This window comes from Callorhinus ursinus, unplaced genomic scaffold (genome assembly GCF_003265705.2).
Source record: "Callorhinus ursinus isolate GAN/ISIS: 27379988/994484 unplaced genomic scaffold, GSC_fseal_2.0 scaffold6, whole genome shotgun sequence".
In the NCBI taxonomy this organism is placed as follows: Eukaryota; Metazoa; Chordata; class Mammalia; order Carnivora; family Otariidae; genus Callorhinus; species Callorhinus ursinus.
This window is the reverse complement of record NW_027397068.1, coordinates 71,393,144-71,412,958: the sequence shown is the minus strand read 5'-3', so window position 1 is coordinate 71,412,958 and position 19,815 is coordinate 71,393,144. Positions and strand designations below refer to the sequence as shown.

The following is a 19,815-nucleotide window of genomic DNA, read 5'->3' as shown; positions in this document are numbered from 1 at the left end:
GATCTGACGTTTCAGGGGCATCCCCCATGGTTTGTGGAAAGAAGCCCACAGAAGAAGAGAAAGGTCAGGTGGGATAAAGGGCTTCCTACGACCTACATGCAACACTCCCAATTTTCATTCAATAGCAGGGCTCTTGCAGCACTATTTGAGAATACCACTTGGCTTTTCAATCCTTTAAAGCAGTAATAAATGTGCCCTACCCTTTTGAAGGCAGGAAACTTAGCAGACTAGGGGCATGCTGGAGCAGCTGTGCAGAGGGGGTCTTCCTCTGCCGCCATGTTTATCCAGGGGCTAATCGTGCCCTTCCCCTCAACTCCAGTAATACGGCATACTTCACACAACCCACCTGTTCTGAGGAGGGAAAAATGAGTTTTAATTTGAAATATACTAAAATTCAAATGGGTAAAAAACCACTTTTATTACAACTGATGTGCAAAGTAGATCATGCACATTTGGGAAGATGACAAACCAACACATTTATAAATTCCCAAATTCTCAAATGGCACTAGTTTCCAAAATGACCAGGCCACTCTTCTTCACCTTGCAATCACTAAGTGATACCGTCAAATCTCCTTGGATTACTGCATATAGGTTCACAACTCACACAGGGTTTGAATCCCAATTTAATTCCAATTCACAGAGGGTTCTCAAATTCACACAGGGGATCTATGTGTGTAACCAAACAACTAAAAATAGGAATAGCTCTGGGGCGCCTGGGTGGCTCAGTTGTTAAGCGTCTGCCTGCAGCTCAGGTCATGATCCCAGGGTCCTGGGATCGAGCCCCACATTGGGCTCCTTGCTCAGTGAGGAGCCTGCTTCTCCCTCTCCCTCTGCTGCTCCCCCTGCTTGTGCTCGCTCTCTGACAAATAAATAAATAAAAATCTTTAAAAATAGGAACAGCTCTTTTTTTTTTAAGGATTTTATTTATTTATTTGCAAGAGTGCACATGCAAGTGACAGAGCACAAGCAAGGGGAGCAGCAGAGGGAGAGGGAGAAGCAGGCCCCCCGCGGAGTAGGGAGTCCGATGCGGGGCTCGATCCCAGGACCCAGAGATCATGATCTAAGCCGAAGGCAGATGCTCAACCGACTGAGCCACCCAGGCGCCCAAACAGCTCTTTTTCATATCTCAGAAGTTAGTGGAGTGCATGAACTGCCAATGACCCAGAGACCCCAACAAGATAATGACTGCAAGGATGGACAATCCACTGATACATCTTATTTTTTAATTTATTTTAATTCCAGCGTAGTTAAGATACAGTGTTATATTAGTTCCAGGTGTACAATATAGTGATTCAACCCTTCCATACATCACCCTCATGCATCTTGATTTAAGTGAATATGATGCAGAAAGATTCAAATTTAAACTAGCCGATTTTAGGGGGAAAAAATTACTGAAGGACTTCTGATAGCAAGCTCTCCCTGTGCATTTAAAATATATTTTAAAATATTTTATTTATACTCAAGTTTTCAAGAATATGTCTCCCACATCAAGCTATCCTGCTTGATTAAATTTTGATCTCTCTAGGTTCAAACAATGTGGATATGAAAATAAGCTATAATGCATGCTACTAAAAAAGACATTTAATTTTAGAAAAAGTCATTCCAGAATTTATTTAGCAGGTTCATCTCCTCAACTTACAGGATTTTTTTTTGTTGGTAATGGTAGCATTTTTTTGATGGTAGTGTCTTGGTTTGATTTAGTTTTTAGCTTTATTGTTTCATTTTGCCTGGGTCCTTTCACCATTGTTAACACTTTTTGTAAATTGTAGCAGGGAAGTCCTTTCTACTAAACGTCAATGACCTCATCAACTGCCCTGTGCCCTCCCACAGCTTACCACGGGTGTCACCATTTTCCAGGACCACTCTCAGTTCTTCCCAGGAAATTCTGGAACACAAAGAAAACAGTCTCTCTCTAGATACTTGGTTCATAATATGGAAAACCTGAGTGTTGGTGGCCATGTCTGCCACAGGGACTGAGGAACAGAGGACGCTGGTCTGTGAGAGAAGAGAATAACTCAAAAGCAGTGAGGGAAGCTGAGAGAGGGGGGAAAGAGAGAAGGAAAGAGTCAACAGGACAATTCATGGAGCGTCCCAGTCTCTGGGTCCTGATCTGAGACCCCGCTGCATCCCTGCCAAGATTGCAGTACACAGCTCAGAACGCTTCCACTAAGTTCTCTTTTTTCTCATAAGTTCACTTAGGTCTCTTTGACTTGTAACCAAGAAACCTCCAACTAATGAGGGCTCTACAGTCCTTTCTGTTGACTGTTTTGAAAAAGGCAAGATAGAAACCTACAGGTGGTAGACTGAACCCAGCAGGGTCCGTAGCCAGGAGGCAGCAGGTGCCACCCCAGACCCTGCTTCTCTGGCAGGGGTTAAAAACAGGGTCAACTCCAACCTCACACATCCTCACCAGGCCACCACAGTTCAGCTCCTGTAGTTAACACAGCAAGTAATGCTAGGTTAAAGAAGTGAGTTCTTCTCTCTGCCACACCCTTGCTTTAAAGTATAAATCAGGAGACACAGAGCCGCTTTTAGGGCACCAATGAAAACCACTGTGCCTGGACTGAGAGCCACTGAGCCTCCCAGGGCAAGAACAGCAAACCAAACCCAGAGAAATGGGGGCACAATACCTCCATTCCACCTAGCCAGCTCCCATATGGAAAGGAAGTATATTCCAGCCTAAAATCCAAAGGGACATCACATTAGGCAGAGCATGCTAATTATTTTTTATATATATCTGATATACGGAAAAGAAGAATTCACCATTTTTTAAGTACATCAGAGTACTTGCTAAAAACATCATGATGGTCGCACAACAGTACGAATGTATTTAATTAGCCACTGAACTGTACACTTTATAAATGACTAAAATCATAAATTTTGGGGTGCCTGGGTGGCTCAGATGGTTAAGCATCTGCCTTTGGCTCAGGTCATGATCCCAGGGTCCTGGGATCGAGTCCCGCATCGGGCTCCCTGCGGAGCAGGGAGCCTGCATCTCCCTCTGCCTCCTTCTCTCTGTTTCTTATGAATAAATAAAAAAAATCTTTAAAAAATAAATACATAAAATTATAAATTTTGTTAACTATATCTTACTAGAATTTAAACAACAAAACATGACACATTTCAAGAGTTACAGAGACAAACTGAACCTCCTCAGTGGAAAACACAGTGCACAGTATTACATGTGAGTCGTGTCAGTAATGTGTTGCCTTGCCATGGGAAACTCAGTACAGAACTGAGACTGATTTGAATGGTCAGTCTGGGTGGGCAGAAAAGAGCTGTGGTTTTTCAGGGGGTGGGGATGGAGACTGTTGAACCCAAGCAGACATCTCCTGAAATTAGTAATAATGAAAAATCGCTACATACAGCCTTATTTCCCCCCACCTCCTAATACCTGATCAGCATGGTCTTAACGTTACTAATTCCTAAGTATTTCAACATAAACTCCTCAGAAGACACTGCTGGTTTCCTATCAGCCACAAACAGATGGCAACCCAGAAGAGTCCTGTTCCCATTATGCCAACTTGGCGGGAGGCTCACCTGCCACTACCTGAAACACGGATCCCTCCCACTTGTACACAGAAGGCTCCCAAACACAACTAAAATCCTGCCCGGATGCCCACTGATCAGCAGCCTTAAAAGCATGGGGGGGACGTCTCATTACAACTCCACTAATTAATAAACATAGGGAGGGACTACATCACATCCTGATATAATTACAGGAACACTGCCGCTCTCGTTGCACTTCCACTCTATGGTTCAGGCAGGTCCCCCACCTGCTTACACTGGGATGGAATCCAGTTTTGCTAATATATCCATATGTATGAGAATCGGAGCAGATCTTAGTATATCGAACCTGGAGAAAAACCTCTGGAGATGCTAAAAGTTCAATTTCAGATACATTCAATTTCAGATGCATTCTTAAAATTTTATTTACAATGAAACCATCTATACTCTTTTTGTAACCCCAACACAGATTTCTTGGCTGCAATTTTTTTTAACTTAAATGATTCAAACCCTAAGAGAATGACATTCATTCATAAATTATGCTTAAATCAAAACATATGAAAGCTGCCTGTGTTTGTGTGTGTGTGTGTGTTTGTGTGTGTGTGTGTGTTTGTACTGGCAAGGAGGAAGAAAAGAATCTGTATGATTTACTTCATGCGATTCCAAGCAGAGATGCTCTTCTGTGCTTTCTGGATGCACCTGCTAATCACCAGGACCTTAACCACTGACTGCTCCTTGCCTGCTCAAATCAAACGTGACTCTTTGGAATGTTAAGCCAAGATTTTCTTTAGCAGGAGCAGCTTAACTTAACTATAGCTCACTGCCCTCATGCCACACCCTTCAATGTATTTAAATCCTTCAATGGTTCTGCTTTTGCAATAAAAACCAAAATCCTTAAACACGGGATACAAGGCCCAGCATGAAAAGGAACCTCCCTCACCAAGGTCTCTGCCATTTCCTCAGGGAAGCCGTTTCTGACCTTCTGACTAGATCAAGTTCTACCTTCATATCCTGTACATCTCCTTCATGGTATGAATGAATGAATCAAGCAAGCAAGCAATCCACCATCTGGTAGCTACTACATAAATTAGCATGTCTTTAGGTATAAGTAACCAATAATCCCAATTCAAAGTGCCTTAATTAACAAGGAAATTTATTTTGCATAACAAGTCAAAAGCAGGATGGTGGTAGGCTCTGAGTTTTCTGTGCCGTTTTCTTGGCTCTGTCCTCTCCCATGCACGGCTTCATGTTCAGATTATAGCAAAATGACTGTAACAGTTGTAGGCATCACATCCAGACAGTTTTCGGAGAAAAAGGGCTATCTAGTGTTGCCATTTTAAGGTTGAGAAGGTTTCCAGAAACTCCTGGCAGACCTCCCTCACATCTCATTGGCTAGGACCAGGCAGGTCTCTCGTTTACCCCTCCAGCAATCACCTACAGCAAATGGGGCCCGCATGAGGGGCTGGAATACATCAGAATTTATCCCTGTGCTGAGGATGGATCACTTTCTCTGCAGTCACATGCGGACAGAGAGAAGGTCTAAACAAAACCCAATCCCATTACGAAGGAAGAAGGAAAGAAAAGATGGTAGACATGCACTCAACAGGTCTACTAATTATCAATCTGGGCTATATGCTCTGGTCACCAACATTACCCAAGCCTGCCAAGAGAAAACCACCACCAGCCTCTCCTGCAGTGCATCTATAAAACTGGCAGGACCAGCTCGGAGGGGAGGCCACAGGGCGAGCAAGGGGGTAGAGGAAGGGACACAGGACTTTTAATCAGCTGGTGCTGGTTCAAGCCCCAAGACTTCTGCTTAACAATTATACGACTACAGGCAAATCCCTTGGCCTCGGTTTCCTCATAAAATATGTGCTTGACATAATGTACAACGTTGTCGTGAAGACCAAATAAAATGGCATACGTGGACAAATGCTTTGTAAACTACATGTGATGTATATTGTAAGCAATTATTACTGGCCATGGAAAGTCACAAACCACTGAGAAAAACTCCAGAAAAAATAAAGGCTGACCCCTATCTGGTCAAACAGAAGCAGGTACAATCTACTAAAGGACATTCTGCTTTAAAAATTATATTCCTATTGATTACCTGTGGCTTGATTGGAGGCTTTCCAATATCATCAACTGATTCCAACAGTTGGGATGGAGCAGAGCAACACTACAGAAGCTGTCTTCCAGGTCTCCAGAAAACCAAAGCCAGTGTCCTCTTCCCTGCTCCTTCACTGATCTCTCCTCCTAAAACATGCACAGCCATCGTGTTTTCAGTGTTTTCTAGATGGAAAAGCAGGGGTGTCTTCCAAGTCAGAAAAGGTTAAGAAAATTTAAAAGTGTTTTTAGGTAGGAGAAGGGAGACTGATTTGAATGCACAAGTAAAAGCTACTCATTACCCATGAGAAAGCTCAGCCCAGGGGCGCCTGGGTGGCTCAGCCATTAAGCATCTGCCTTCAGCTCAGGTCGTGATCCCAGGGTCCCGGGATCAAGCCCCACATTGGGCTCCCCGCTCAGCGGGAAGCCTGCTTCTCCCTCTCCCACTTCACCTGCTTGTGTTCCTGCTCTTGCTATCTATCAAATAAATAAATAAAATCTTAAAAAAAAAAATTCAGCCCAACTCACATTAACATACTTGAGCTGCGAAGCCTATAGACAGTACGTGCAAAGGCATCTAAGGCCTCCCTGTTAATGCTATTTTTATCAAGCAGTGTGGGCTTGAAGCCACCCAACATGGTTTCTGTTCCACCTAATCCCCGGCCTGCCCGCTCCACCTCTTCTGTTCATCTGTCTCCACTTAAGGCCAGGGTAGAGACGGGCAAAGAAGCCACAGAGATTTTTAAACCTTTCTAAGGAGTAAGACATGAATTTATCTGATCTGTGTCAACCACATTTTTCCCATTAGGTACAACACACTTCATCTAGGCGGTAAAGTCAGAAGACCAGTCATATCTAGCACCAAGGTTCGGAAGGCTGAAAGTAGTGATATTCTGGGTTTACCTTGATGTCTAGAACATAAAAAACTTCCTCACAGTAAGGGTGCCTTTCTCTCCTAGAGTTAAAAATCAACAACATATCATGATTTTCCACTCTGGTCCAGGCAAAAGAAGAATGAGGTAACAGTGTGGGAGCAAAGACAGCTTAGGGAGTTACCAGGAAAGGAAAAGGGAAGCAGCACCGTCAGTGTGGACGATCTGAGAGGCGTCTCTAGGCCCAAGTTCCATGCGGTCCCGCACATGTGCAACAGTGCCACGGCCAGGACGTGTGCTCCCTCAGGGCAGATGTGTCTCACAAGACCAGGAATCAAGGATACTCTCCATCTAAATCCCATGTATGAGGGAAAGGACTGTAAAAATCCGACACAAACGTGCTGTGAGCACAGCTACTCTCTGAAGCATGTTGCCATTCAGGGCCTGCCTCTCTAAAACCCACCCCATTTTAATACAACATACTGCCCTAGGAGGACATTGGTGAAAAAACTGATGAAATCTAAAAGAAGTTAAAGGTTAGTTAATAATGATGCACAAGTATGCTGCACAAATGTTCTGTAGTTACATAGGATATTGACATTAGAGGAAGCTGGGGGAAAGGCATATAGGAACTCTGTACTATCTCTGTACCTTTTCTGTAAATCCAAAATTATTCCAAAACAAAACCTTATTTTAAAAAGTTTTAAATACTTGTCTGCTTAAAAAAGAGAAAAAAATAATAATCCATGGAAAACTTTCTAAGCAAACCACCAAAGTCAAAACGTGGAAAAAAGACTGGAAGACTTGAATACGTAGAAAACTTACACTTTTATACATCACAATATGTCATGAACAGATTAAGAGTTGAAAGGCAACTAACAAACTGGGAAAATATACACAAAAGAAAAGGGGTTAGTATCCATAACATAGTAAACTTTTAAAAAAAGATTTATTTAGGGGTACCTGGGTGGCTCAGTCTGTTAAGCGTCTGCCTTCGGCTCGGGTCATAATCCCAGGGTCCTGGGATGGAGCCCCACATCAGGCTCCCTGCTCAGCAGGGAGCTTGCTTCTCCCTCTCCCTCTGCTTGCCTCTCTGCCTACTTGTGCTTTCCCTCTCTCTCTCTTTGTCAAATAAATAAAATCTTTTAAAAAGATTAAAAAAATAAAAAAGATTTATTTAGGGGCTCCTGGGTGGCTCAGTCGGTTAAGCGTCTGCCTTTGGCTCAGGTCATGATCCCAGAGTTCTAAGATTGAGCTGCACATCGGGCTCCTTGTTCAGCGGGGAGTCTGCTTCTCCCTCTCCCTCAGCCTGCTGCTCCCCCGCTTGTGCGCGTGCGTGCACTCACTCGCTTTTTCTCTCTGTCAAATAAATAAATAAAGTCTTTTAAAAAATAAAAAGATTTATGTATTTTAGAGAGAGCCTGCTGTGCAAGGAGGGGAGGAGCAGAGGGAGAGGGAGAATCTCAAGCAGGCTCCCCGCTGAGCGTGGAGCCCTGGGCTCAATCCTACATGGAGATCATTCCCTGAGCTAAGATCAAGAGTGGGAAGCTCAACCAACTGACTGAGCCACCAAGGCACCCCAGTAAATTTCTTATTTAAAGAAGAAAAAAAAAAGACTACACGCCTAGGTGCTCTGTCTGCTGCACCTGCTTTCACACACATTTCAAATCTATGACATATCCAAACTCAAATTCAGAGCCTCCATAAACCATATATTTCTTCCCATTCTACCCACTGGCTCTAATTCCCCCTGGCTTGGGAGTTCTGCTAAAGAAAGCAGAGCTTCAGTGCAGCATTCCCCAGGGGCAGCTACCTTCTGTTTAATTCATTTGACCAGTCCTAACCAAAGTCTCCTAGAATCCAAAACTCTTTTCCTCTTTATGTTCTGTGTTATGTCAAGCTTAGCTACATGGTGCCCACAGTAGTGAAAACAGGTCAAACCACAACCAGAAGGGGGAACCCTAAGCAAAAACAAAGGTGTACAAAGAACCTACATGGCAAACCAGACTCAAAACCTCTGCACCAGCCAATCAGGTGGACAGAAAAAAGGAAGCAGAAAAGCCTTTGCCACAGGTGAGCAGTCCTCTCCCACTTAGAGCCCCATTTACTTGAATTTCTAGAGAGAGTCACAATCAAAGAAAAAGCATTCTCTTTAAATAAAATACCGTTACATGTAGGGGCACTGGGTAGCTCGGTCGGCTGAATATCTGACTCTTGATTACAGCCCAGGTCATGAGCTCCGGGTTGTGGGACTGAGCCCGCATCGGGCTCCAGAGCCTGCTTAGGATTCTCTCCTCCTCTCCCTCTGCCCTTCCACACCAACCCCCCAACATTTCTCTCTTTAAAAAATATCCATTTAAATCTAACTCAGAAGTTTATATTCAAACCAACCTATCTTAGTAATTTACTGGTTGTTTTTTCTGTTTTTAAATTTAGAAGGGGCCTGAGAATTGGAAGAGAGAATATATAGAGAGATATATATTCTCAGGGATACACTCCAACACCCCCAGTGGATGCCTGAAACCGCAAATAGTTCTGAACCCTATTTATGTTATGTTTTTTCCCGTATGTACTTACCTGTGATAAAGTTTAATTTATAAATTGAGCCCAGTAAGAAATAAACAATAAGAGTAAAATAGAACAATTATGACAATATACTCTAACAAAAGTTATGTCTCTCTTCCTCTCTCTGGAAATACCTTGTACTATTCTCCCCCGACCTGCCGTGACGGTGTGAGATGACACAATGCCCACGTGATAACGTAAAGGATGCACGCACTGTAGCAGAGCTTCAGGCTACCAGGGACCTTCTGGTGCTACATCAGGAGGAGGATCATCTATTTCCAGACTGCAGTTGACAGTGGGTAACTGAAACCACCAAAGGCAAAACCGTGGATAAGGGAGGACTACTGTACTTCTTTCGAGATGTCCCAACATACATATCATTTATATTAAGTCAGAGTGAGATTAAGAATATTAGCCGTAATATCATATTAAAAATTAAGTAAGCAGAAAGTTATAAATCTCATGCAACACTGAAGTTCCACATATAAAATACAGAGGCCAAGAAACAAAATATTTTTCACACAGAAAAGTGCGTGACCATGATTAAAAACAGTGAACTAAAAATTCAGTGGTTAAAAGTCTGCATCCCAATTGATTGACTATCTTCACCCAATACCCCCAGGCAGATCTCTAATACCCTACTTGCATGGAGTTTCCCACACTACGAGATAGTTCACTTCTCAAAATCATAGTATGTGGTAACAATACTTAAGACCAGGTAGACACAAAATGAAGAGAAAGGGGTTAAACCAAATCCTAACTTCTGGAAGCTCATTCATGATCTAATTTGTGAATAAGTCCAGTCTTCCTAGCATGCCTCCTTCTCCAGACATTTCACCTTGGGTCCACTTTACCACTAATTAGCATCAAAGGAGGTTCAACTCAAACCAATTTTGCTAGTCATTAACAATCCAGTAAAAGGTTTGATAATAACAAAATAAAATTTAAAAGTTGAAGTAACTGGCTTTAAACTGACCTCCACAGATTATGAGCATTTTTCACATGACAGCGCTTACCCTATCTCCCACAAAAAGTTCTGGCTGTCTTATATTCTTAATATTCTCACTCTGACTTCATATAAATGACACATATGTTGGGACATCTCGAAAGAAGTACAGTAGTCCCAGAGAAACAAACTGAGTTCCCCAAATCAAGCACATGCACCTTTCTGTGTCATGTGAAAGGCAACTTCACCATCTGAACATGGGTGAAGGACAGCCAAAGAGATTGCATTGCTATGACCATTAGTCAGCTGAGGAGACCACAGTTACACGCAACACACAGAAAGCTAAGAAAGGGAACTCAGTGTGACATCCCCGGCTCTCAGAATTAAAAAAGATACACCATTTCTGAACCATACGATCAACCTTGAGACTTCTCTATTTATTTGCAGTAGACTTACTAACTCATAGAAAGCCGATTTCAAAGCACCTTCTAAACACTCTTGCTTCTATATATGCCTCTGCACTTTTAGCCTAAGGAGGACCTACAATGGTACTTAATGTTTCTCTAGCACATTTCCTGCAGCACATAAATACACATAAGATACAAATACTACTCACTATATTGTACCACAAAATTTTTAAAAAACATTAATTTTAACTGATGAAAAACTTAAATCTATTTCATAGAGCAGTGAAATTGTGAGGCTTGTTATTGGCAGTGATTAGTTAAAATTAAAGGCTGACATAATTAGAGAAAACTGAATTGTGGTGAGAATTTGCGGACTGCATGCATCAGCACTGTGCTCTCCCCTGATAACACCGTCCTGGCTGCCACAGCCATTACAACGGTGAGGTGGAGGGAGATGCAGAATCAAACGCAAATACGGTGCCATAAATCCAAAAAGGCTGGGAACTGATGCTCTAGTCAGCTCTACCAGATAGATTCTGGGCAGCACCCCAATCCTATATTTAATTTATTCCCAAGTCTCTCAGAATCAGAGCTGGGTAAGGAGACAAAACAATATGCATATGCTACTTGCCTTCTCACCTCTGTCACAGTATTTAAAATTACTACTGATGAATAAGATAAGCAAACTGTGAGGTAGCTTTGCCAAGAATTGTGTTTTTATCCAAGCATTTCAAATTATTACAGAATTTTTTATTCAGATATCAGAAAATTAGTCCAGAAAAGTTAACTTCCTACAGAGGGAACTCAGGACGGGATTTCTCATTTCACAGGAAAAGATGACAAGAAAAATGAAAAAGATTCAAACTATTTGTAAGGGCTGGAAAAATTCAGTGACCGGAGCTCAAACAACATTCATCTACCTGGCTATGCCCATGATTCAACGTCCTTCAACCTATTCCTCTGAATTAAACATGGGTATCATTTTTGAAGGCATTCCTCTCTAATTTGACAAATGTTGTACACAGTTAAATTTTCTGATTATTTAACAATTCACAACAGTAAGTCTGGCTGCCTAAAATGTCAGCTTTGGTTGACCAGGGTTTTCATTCACAGCATAAGCCTAACTTCTTATGATGCATGTTTTGATATTCTAACCGCTGGAGCTGAATCTATCCATCTGGTTTTATGGCTAAGCGGGTTGTCTGAAGCTTAAGAAGCAGATTATGCACAAAGATAATCCTGCATATTCTCAGCATATGGTAACATCACCACTGATCAACTTTTCAGGAATACGAGACCGGTCCCAGGACTAACAGCTCAGCCTGCTGCTCACGGAGGACCTCTGACACTACTATTTAGTCACGATGCTAAGTAACAACGTCATGTGTTTCCCCGGGGAGGTAACATATACTCTTAATAGCCGAGTATGAAGGAAAACAATGTAGGGAACAACAAAGGTGGTACTGAAAGGGTTTTCTACACAGGACTCCTGATTGCGCTGAAAATTATACTCACACAAATCAGGAGTAACTGCCTCAGAAGTTTAAACTAATCGTCCCTTTGTCATTTGCAAGAAACTGGTAAAGGAGACATTCGGCAGGATGAAAGAGCTCAGTGACATCTGTCTATAACATTGAAGTGGAATTTGAAAACATTGAGGAAAAGTTTTTGAAAGTAGATACAAAAGAGCCTTCAAAACCCAATGTTCCAACCAGTAATTAGCTGGATCAACAGCTGAGACTTAAAAGTAAAGGTGGAGACTTTTGTCATAAAAATTATTCAATAAAAAGGCCAACTTCGGGGCACCTGGTTGGTTCAGTCCGTAGAGCATGGGACTCTTGATCTCGGAGTTGTGAGTTTGAGCCCCACACTGGGTGTAGAGATTACTTAAAATCTTAAAAAAAAAAAAAAAAGGTTAAAAAGGCCAACTTCTGGGATGCCTGGGTAGCTCAGTTGGTTAAGCAACTGCCTTCCGCTCAGGTCATGATCCCGGAGTCCCAGGATCTAGCCCCATATCGGGCTCCCTACTCAGCGGCGAGTTTGCTTCTCCCTCCTTTTGCCCCTCCCCTTGCTCCTTCTCTCTCTCTCTCTGATAAATAAATAAAACCAAAAAAAAAAAAAAAAAAAAGGCCAACTACTTAGCCTTAACTAGACATGAAAAAAACCAAAACAACAAAAACTTTAAACCTGTGGCTCTCACTCTGCCCATTCCAAGCTGGGAAGAGATACCTACGTGTCAAGACTACCAAAAAGAGAGCAGAAATAACTAACAACAGAACACCTTATACTATGCATTTCCAAACCCTTTCACATCCATTAAGGTCTAAATTAAGTCTTTCATTTTTCAAAAGTAAGAAATTAATATCTTAAATTGTAGTGTGTGCTATCTTTCTCAGAGCTCTTTCACACCCATATTGACTCTAATTGTGCTTTTGATTAAAAATAACTAACAGTGAGGGGTGCCTGGGTGGCTCAGTTAAGCATCTGCCTTCAGCTCAGGTCATTATCCCAGGGTCCTGGGATCGAGCCCCGCATCGGGCTCCCCGCTCCGCGGGGAAGCCTGCTTCTCCCTCTCCCACTCCCTCTGCTTGTGTTCCCTCTCTCGCTGTGTCTCTCTCTGTCAAATAAATAAACAAAACCTTTAAAAAAAAAAAAACCAACAGTGAGAAAATTGTTCAAATAAGTCTATATTATCTGCACAGCACCTCTGCACACCTAGAGAATAATTCGATACTCTCTACAACTACTACACCATTACTATCGGAGGATGCCCATAAATACTATTTTTCATCTCTATTCTTAAAATTCTCTTTCAAGGTGGGTATCATTGACAGCACACAAGTGCAAGACTTCTATTCCTACTCAACTGACATCAGAGAAATATATTTGGTCCTGAATTAATCAAATTTAAAGGGAAAAACAGCATAACTTTTAAAACCCATAAATAACCCAAAATTTTTATTTCAACCCAGTTTTCTATGAAAGCAAGAAACCAGATAGAACTGACCCACTGGTGTAAGTCCTATCATGCCAAAATGGGATGGTAAAGGCAAAAGAAAGACCAACCTTATCAGTTTGCAGTAATTTATGGAGATGTGGTAATTACTTCAACATTTTTCAGCAAAGACTGTATTTAATTTTAAATAAATATGTAGTGGCATTTATCTCCTGTCTTCCTAGAATGTCTTCTCCTTTCTTTAGATAAAAGCACCCCAACTCTCCTTGTGACTCCTCCTGCATTCCATAAGGTCTTTGTGAAACAACTGTGAACAATCACACACATACATACACACACATACACACACACAGAGCAAATTACCCAAACTAGGCCAATTATAGTCCCTTTCTCCAGGAAAACTGAATCTTATTACACAAGAATGAAACCAGTTGGTGCAGCCTCTGAGACATGGCGACCAAACAGACCATCCGTTAGGTGGTTCCCAAAGCCTAGGTCCTCACAGGTCTGGTTCTTGGCATCCAAAGCCTAGTTGTTCAGCATTTTCTATGCCTATATTTTATGAAAGTGCTACATTTACAGTTCTGTAACCTGCCTTTTTAAATCAATAATATATCGTAGGCATCTTTCCAGACTAGAAATAGTATAGATCCGTATCATTATTTTCAATGGCTTCATGGAACCAAAGTACCATAATCTATTTAATCAATTCCTTACTCAGTTATTTACTATATAATTGCATATATTCAGTAGTTCTTTACTATATATATATATCTTTGCATTACATAGTTCTTTAGGATAAATTCCTAAATATGAACTTGCTGGATTAAAAGCTATGCAAGTTTTCCATTTTGATACGTAATACCAGCTATTTAGAACAAGTGCATCAATTTACATCTCTGCTAGAACAAAGTACACATTTCCCTTCAACTTCACCAGCGCTGGAACTTACTATCCGCCTATTCCTCTTCCAAACTGAGAGATGCCCAAATATTAAGACTACCAAGAGAAGTTACAAAAGAATCTTAATAATATAATACTTTACATATATTATGCTTTACCAAATCATATCACACCTAGTAAGGTGTAAGTTGAGTATGAATAATATTGCCACTACAGGGGCACCTGGGTGGTTCAGCTGTTTAAGCATCTGCCTTTGGCTCAGGCCATGATCCCTGGGTCCTGGGATGGAGTCCCTGCTCAGCAGGGGGCCTGCTTCTCCCTCTCCCTCTGCCCTTCCCCCCAACTCATGCTCACACACTCTCTCTCTCTCTCAAATAAACAAAATTTTTAAAAAATATATTGCTAATATATTAAAAATGGTGTCTTAGGTGGCTCAGGCTGTCATAACAAAATACCATAGACTGGTTGGCTTAAACAACAGAAATTTATTTATTTATTCTTTTTTTAAAGATTTTATTTATTTATTCATGAGAGACAGAGGAGGAGAGAGAGAGAGAGAGAGAAGCAGAGGGAGAAGCAGGCTCCCAAGGAGCAGGGAGCCCGATGTGGGACTCGATCCCAGGACCCTGGGATCATGACCTGAGCCAAAGGCAGACGCTTAACCATCTGAGCCACCCAGGCGCCCAACAACAGAAATTTATTTCACACAGTTCTGAGAGCTGGAAGTCCAAGATTTAAATGCCAGCAAGGTAGGCTTCATTCTTGAGGCCTCTCCTTTGGTTTGGAGGTGGCTGCCATCTCGCCGTGTGCTCACATGACCTCTTCTTTGGACATGACTGGGATGGGGGCACCAAGCTCTCTGGTGTCTCTTCTTACAAGGGCACTAATCCTATCATGAGAGTTCCACCCTTATGACCTCACCTAACCCTAACTACTTCTCAAAGGCAGCATCTCCAAATACCATTACACTGCAGGTTAGGGCTTCAACATATGAATTTGGGGAGGACACATTCTGTTCCTAACAAATGGCATCTTATCATTGCTTTTAATTTCATTTTTTTAATTACTAGTGAAATTGCATATTTTAATATGTTTATTGGTCATTTATTTTTCCTTTTTTTTTTTCCTTTGAAAATGGTCTGTTCCGATTTCAAATCTGGAATAGGAAGGGTACAAGATGAGCCTGGAATATCTCATCATAGCAGAAAGCAAAGAAGCTACTATACATTACTGTAGGCATGTCATAAGGATTTGGAGCCAACCTGACTAAGCCTTAGTCACAAAGATAGGGCAATTTGAGCATCAAAAGGAAACTAACTGAAATGGACTGAAATGCATCATAAATGCTATAATAGAGGTGTTCATAAAGATAACTCCAAAAAAAGAGAGAGAGAGAAACACTCAACTGTCACCAATGGAGGATGCTAGGGAAATAATACATGATTTTGGAAAGTGGTAAATAAAGGGAAATAAACATTTTCCCCACCCTTCCTATACAATCTATCCCTCAGGGTGAACCCTATATATTCTTCCATACAGCAAAATATACCACCATACCACCATTATAACATTAGCTAGGAAATAAAAACATCATCTGCATCACACGCAAATTTCAAAAAGGTGTACCCTATGTCACAATCCACATGCAAAGGAAATGACAGGACCCAGCAAGGACATACCATACATATTAGCTTTAGGGAGTCCCTATGGATCCTATATTTTTTAAACGTACTATGCACTAAATAACTAATTTTCCTATTTTAACACAGGTATCTACAATCCCCAGTGAGAGTTTCCGATGATCATGAGGTTGCCATGATTATTAACATTCAGTATAAGATTTAAAAGGTTTCTAAACAAAATGTGGTATACACATACGTATGTGGCACATACATATACTAATGGAACATTGGAACATTTATTTATCAGCCTTAAAAGGGATGGAAATTCTGACACACGGTACAACATGGATGAACCCTGAAGACATGCTAAGTGAAGTAAGCCAGTCACAAAGGCCGAATACTGTTTGACTGCATTTATCCAAGCGGCCCAAAGTAGTCAAACTCATGGAGAGAGAAAGTGGAAGGCTGACTGCCAGGGGCCAAGAGAGGAGGGAATGAGAAGTTACTGTTTAATAGGTATACAAGGTTTCAGGAAGATGAAAAGTTCTGGCCATGGATGGTGGTGATGGCTGCACAGCAATGGGAATGTACCAATGCCACCGAACTGTTAAAATGATAAATTTCTTTTTTTTTTAAGATTTTATTTATTTGTCAGAGAGAGAGAAAACATAAGCAGGGAGAACGAAGGCAGAGGGAGAAGCCCTGCCTTCAGCAGGGAGCCCGATGTGGGGCTCGATCCCAGGACCCTGGGATCATGACCCGAGCCGAAGGCAGACACTTGTTACCGAATGAGCCACCCAGGTGTCCCAAAATGATAAATTCCATATACATATTTTGCCACAGAAAAAATAGTATGTTTGGTATGTTAAAATTTAGTAAATGAACTTACATTATCCCAGCGAAAGTCAAAGAAATTTTACATTTAATTACATATTCCCTGGTATCTCAGCAGTCTAAGGGCAAGTGAACAATTTCAGTAAGGTAATACTGAAAACACTTCACAGACCCAAATAGGAGCCAATGCAATAACTAAATCAAAGTATTTCGTAACAAGTTTTACTCAATTTTTAATGAATTTTTATGAATCACATGCATTGCTGGCCCACTCAATCTTAACTTCAGTCATTCTCCACACACAGAAAAGAACAGGAGGGACACTGCAATTGATACTGTAAATGCAGCAGAACAGTTGAAGAATAATGTCCTAGCTTCGCCATGCACATGACAGGCACTCAGTAAACATCCCTGATTTCCAGGACTCGGTGAATCCGCAGTAAAACCAAAAAGTACACCTGGGCTTCGCGTTCTGTCCGGTACACTAGCTAGTGAGAAGGCGGACACTGCACCAGAAGGAAGGCTGCTGTGTCTTTACCAGTCTTCCATTACTTGGGATCTCGGGCATTAAGGCTGAAACAAGTTTCATGTACCACGGATCTTTTTATAGGTCAAAGAGTTTTGTTTTTTTTTTTCAATTCAGAGTTTTGGTGGAAAAAAATGTGTTAATAACCAAACTGCCACACTTAACAGCTCCATATGCAAACAAAGTTCAATAGGATACACACATCCTTTCTAAATGAGGTCAATTTTAAAGCATACAGTAGAAAACCCATTATTATTATTTCTCAGGCACAGGAAGCAATGCTGGCTTTCTACTCTTGTCCCCTGCCTGAAAGCTCCACTGTGTTCAAAATTTTCCCCACATGACTCCCTCTAACTCAGGTCTACATACTTCTAACTCTAGAGGTCAACCACCTCTCCTATCACATGAAGATCCTGCTACTTTCATGGCCCTTACTAAAATAGAGCACTTAAAATTCTTAAAGAAAATTCCCATCTTCAACTCTTTCCTATAAATTATTATTCTTTAAATTGAGGAACTAAACACTAGATTGGCTTTTCACAATGTAATCGCATACTCATTTCCACAACAGTAAACTATCAAGACACAAGGGGGACGCCTCAGGTGCTCCCAGTCTGAATGTGGCTATGGTTGCACAACGCTGAGATCAGCTTCCAAAATGCCCCACCAGGCAGCCAGGAGGCTGGGCGGCCGCTCTCTGGATTGCAGTGTGGCTCTGTGCAAGGTGCCCTGTCACTACACACCCCTCACAACCTCAAACCCCAGCTATCTGATGCTGTCGGGCCTGTGGATGAGCACTCTCCAGGACCACAGCATCGTACCCAGTGGCCTTGAGGGCAAGAACGAAACTCCAGCTAACATGAGAGGGAAACCCAAGACACAGAGCAGCAGAAAGAAAGGGACGCCTGCAAAGATAAATTTTTACATTCTTCAAAACCTTAGAAATGATTTTTCCCTATGCTTTCTCAAAAATCTGCCTGCTGGGCGTCCTTAAGGCACAGATGAACTGCAAAATACAAACAGGAGAGCCCCCAAACACAGAAATCCAGGAAACAGCTCCCTGCAAGGGAAGCTGACTGTCCCCAAGAAGAGAAGTGTTAGAAGACTTTCTGATCACCACAGCAATTTAGCAGGTAAGTCACATCCACCCCCGGTAGGACTGTGTCACCCTCATTTCCTTCCACAAAGCTAAACGGCCCTCACCTTTCCAACCTTGAAGCGGTGTGACAGGAAAAAGTAGACACCTCTCCCTGCTAATTGCCCGAGCGGGTCAAACTTCAGAACCGGCATCATGCACTTTGTTTTTAAGCGCAGGGAAGAGAGGGAAGGGTGGGTATTCTGAGCGGAATCTCCGTGATTTGCCGGAGGAAAAAGCACAGACCAAGACAGCAGAAGCGCCAGCATTTTCCTGCAGCTGCGACGACAGGTGACCGGGCCGCTTTGCAGACACCCCGCTCGCTCGGGGGTTTCACCGAGGTGGGGCGGGAAGGAAGGGGAAGGAGGGAGGGAGACAGACTGGAGGACGAGAAGGTGGGCAGAGGCAGGGAGGGAAATCCACTCCATCCAGGCGTTGGGGAGGAAGAGGAGGAGCACAGCCCCGTCTCCCTGGGGAAACCGTTTTAAGGGATTTTCTCTCTCCACAATTAAGAAAAAAAAAATGGCTCCAAGCCAAACGCCTCCCGATTTACACACACACACGCACACCAAGCTCTATTTCGCCCCATTTTCTTGTACGCTGAAACAAAAGGCTCAAACAGCAAAACAGCAGCCAGCGCCGCCCGGAGCCCGGTGTCCGCCACCCTCTCCCACCGCGCCCTCGGGAGAGCCCACCCAGGGCGGCCCGCCCGCCGCCCCCCCACGCCCGGGGACCGGCCCTCCCGCCGAGCCGGGGCGCTGCTGCCCTCCCGGCCCGGCGCCGCCCGGCGCGCCCCCCTCCCGCGCGTGCACAGGGGCCTGGCCGGAGCCGGCGGCCGGGGGCCGGGCGCCCACCTCGAGGGACGGGCGCCCGGCCGGGCTCGGGAGGGCGCTCCGGGAGGCGCTGGGGCCCGCCGCCTCCCCGCCCGGGAGGGCGGCAGCGCCCGGCCCCGGACGCCCGTGACAGCGGCGCCGCTCCCGCCTCACCTCCTAGCGCCCGTGGCGGCGGCCCCGCGCTCCTCCGCGCCTCTCCGCCTCCGCCTCCAGCAACCCCGCGCCGCCGCCGCCGCCGCCGCCGCCGCCGCCGCCTGCCAACCGCCGCCTGCCAACCGCCCCCCCCCCCCGCCGCGTCTCGGCCGAGTCTCCGCCTCCCTCGGCCGCCGCCGCCGCCGTTGGGCCCGGCTCCGCGCCACGTGACCGCGCCACGTGACCCGGCGCGGCTGGCAGGCGCCTCCCCGGCCGGCCTCGAGCCCTGGCGCGCGGGAGACCCGCGCCCCGGCGGTTGACGCCCGCCCCCGGTCGGGCTGGGCCACCCCGCCTCCCACGCACCGCGCCCCCCTCACCTGGCGCTCTGTCCCCGCCCGAGCCGCCGCCCGGCTGGCCACCTGCTCCCATTCACGAAACCCCGAACTCCACAGACCCGCCGGCCCCTGCACG

At 43.9% G+C, this 19,815-nt stretch overlaps 1 protein-coding gene across 6 annotated transcripts in view; it reads right to left on the bottom strand.

Moving 5' to 3' along the window:
• Positions 1–19,504, bottom strand: part of TULP4 (TUB like protein 4) — a 228,948-nt gene extending 209,444 nt beyond the window's left edge. For 4 of the 6 annotated variants that reach the window (XM_025866390.2, XM_025866393.2, XM_073894169.1 and 1 more), the window contains exon 1: positions 19,366–19,504. The gene's annotated coding sequence lies outside the window, so the exon portion shown is untranslated. Of the gene's footprint in view, positions 1–1,835; positions 1,886–5,617; positions 5,800–19,365 lie in introns of all 6 variants that reach the window. The other 2 variants (XM_073894164.1, XM_073894166.1) reach the window with 2 other exon arrangements.
• Between the last annotated feature and the right edge of the window lie 311 nt (positions 19,505–19,815).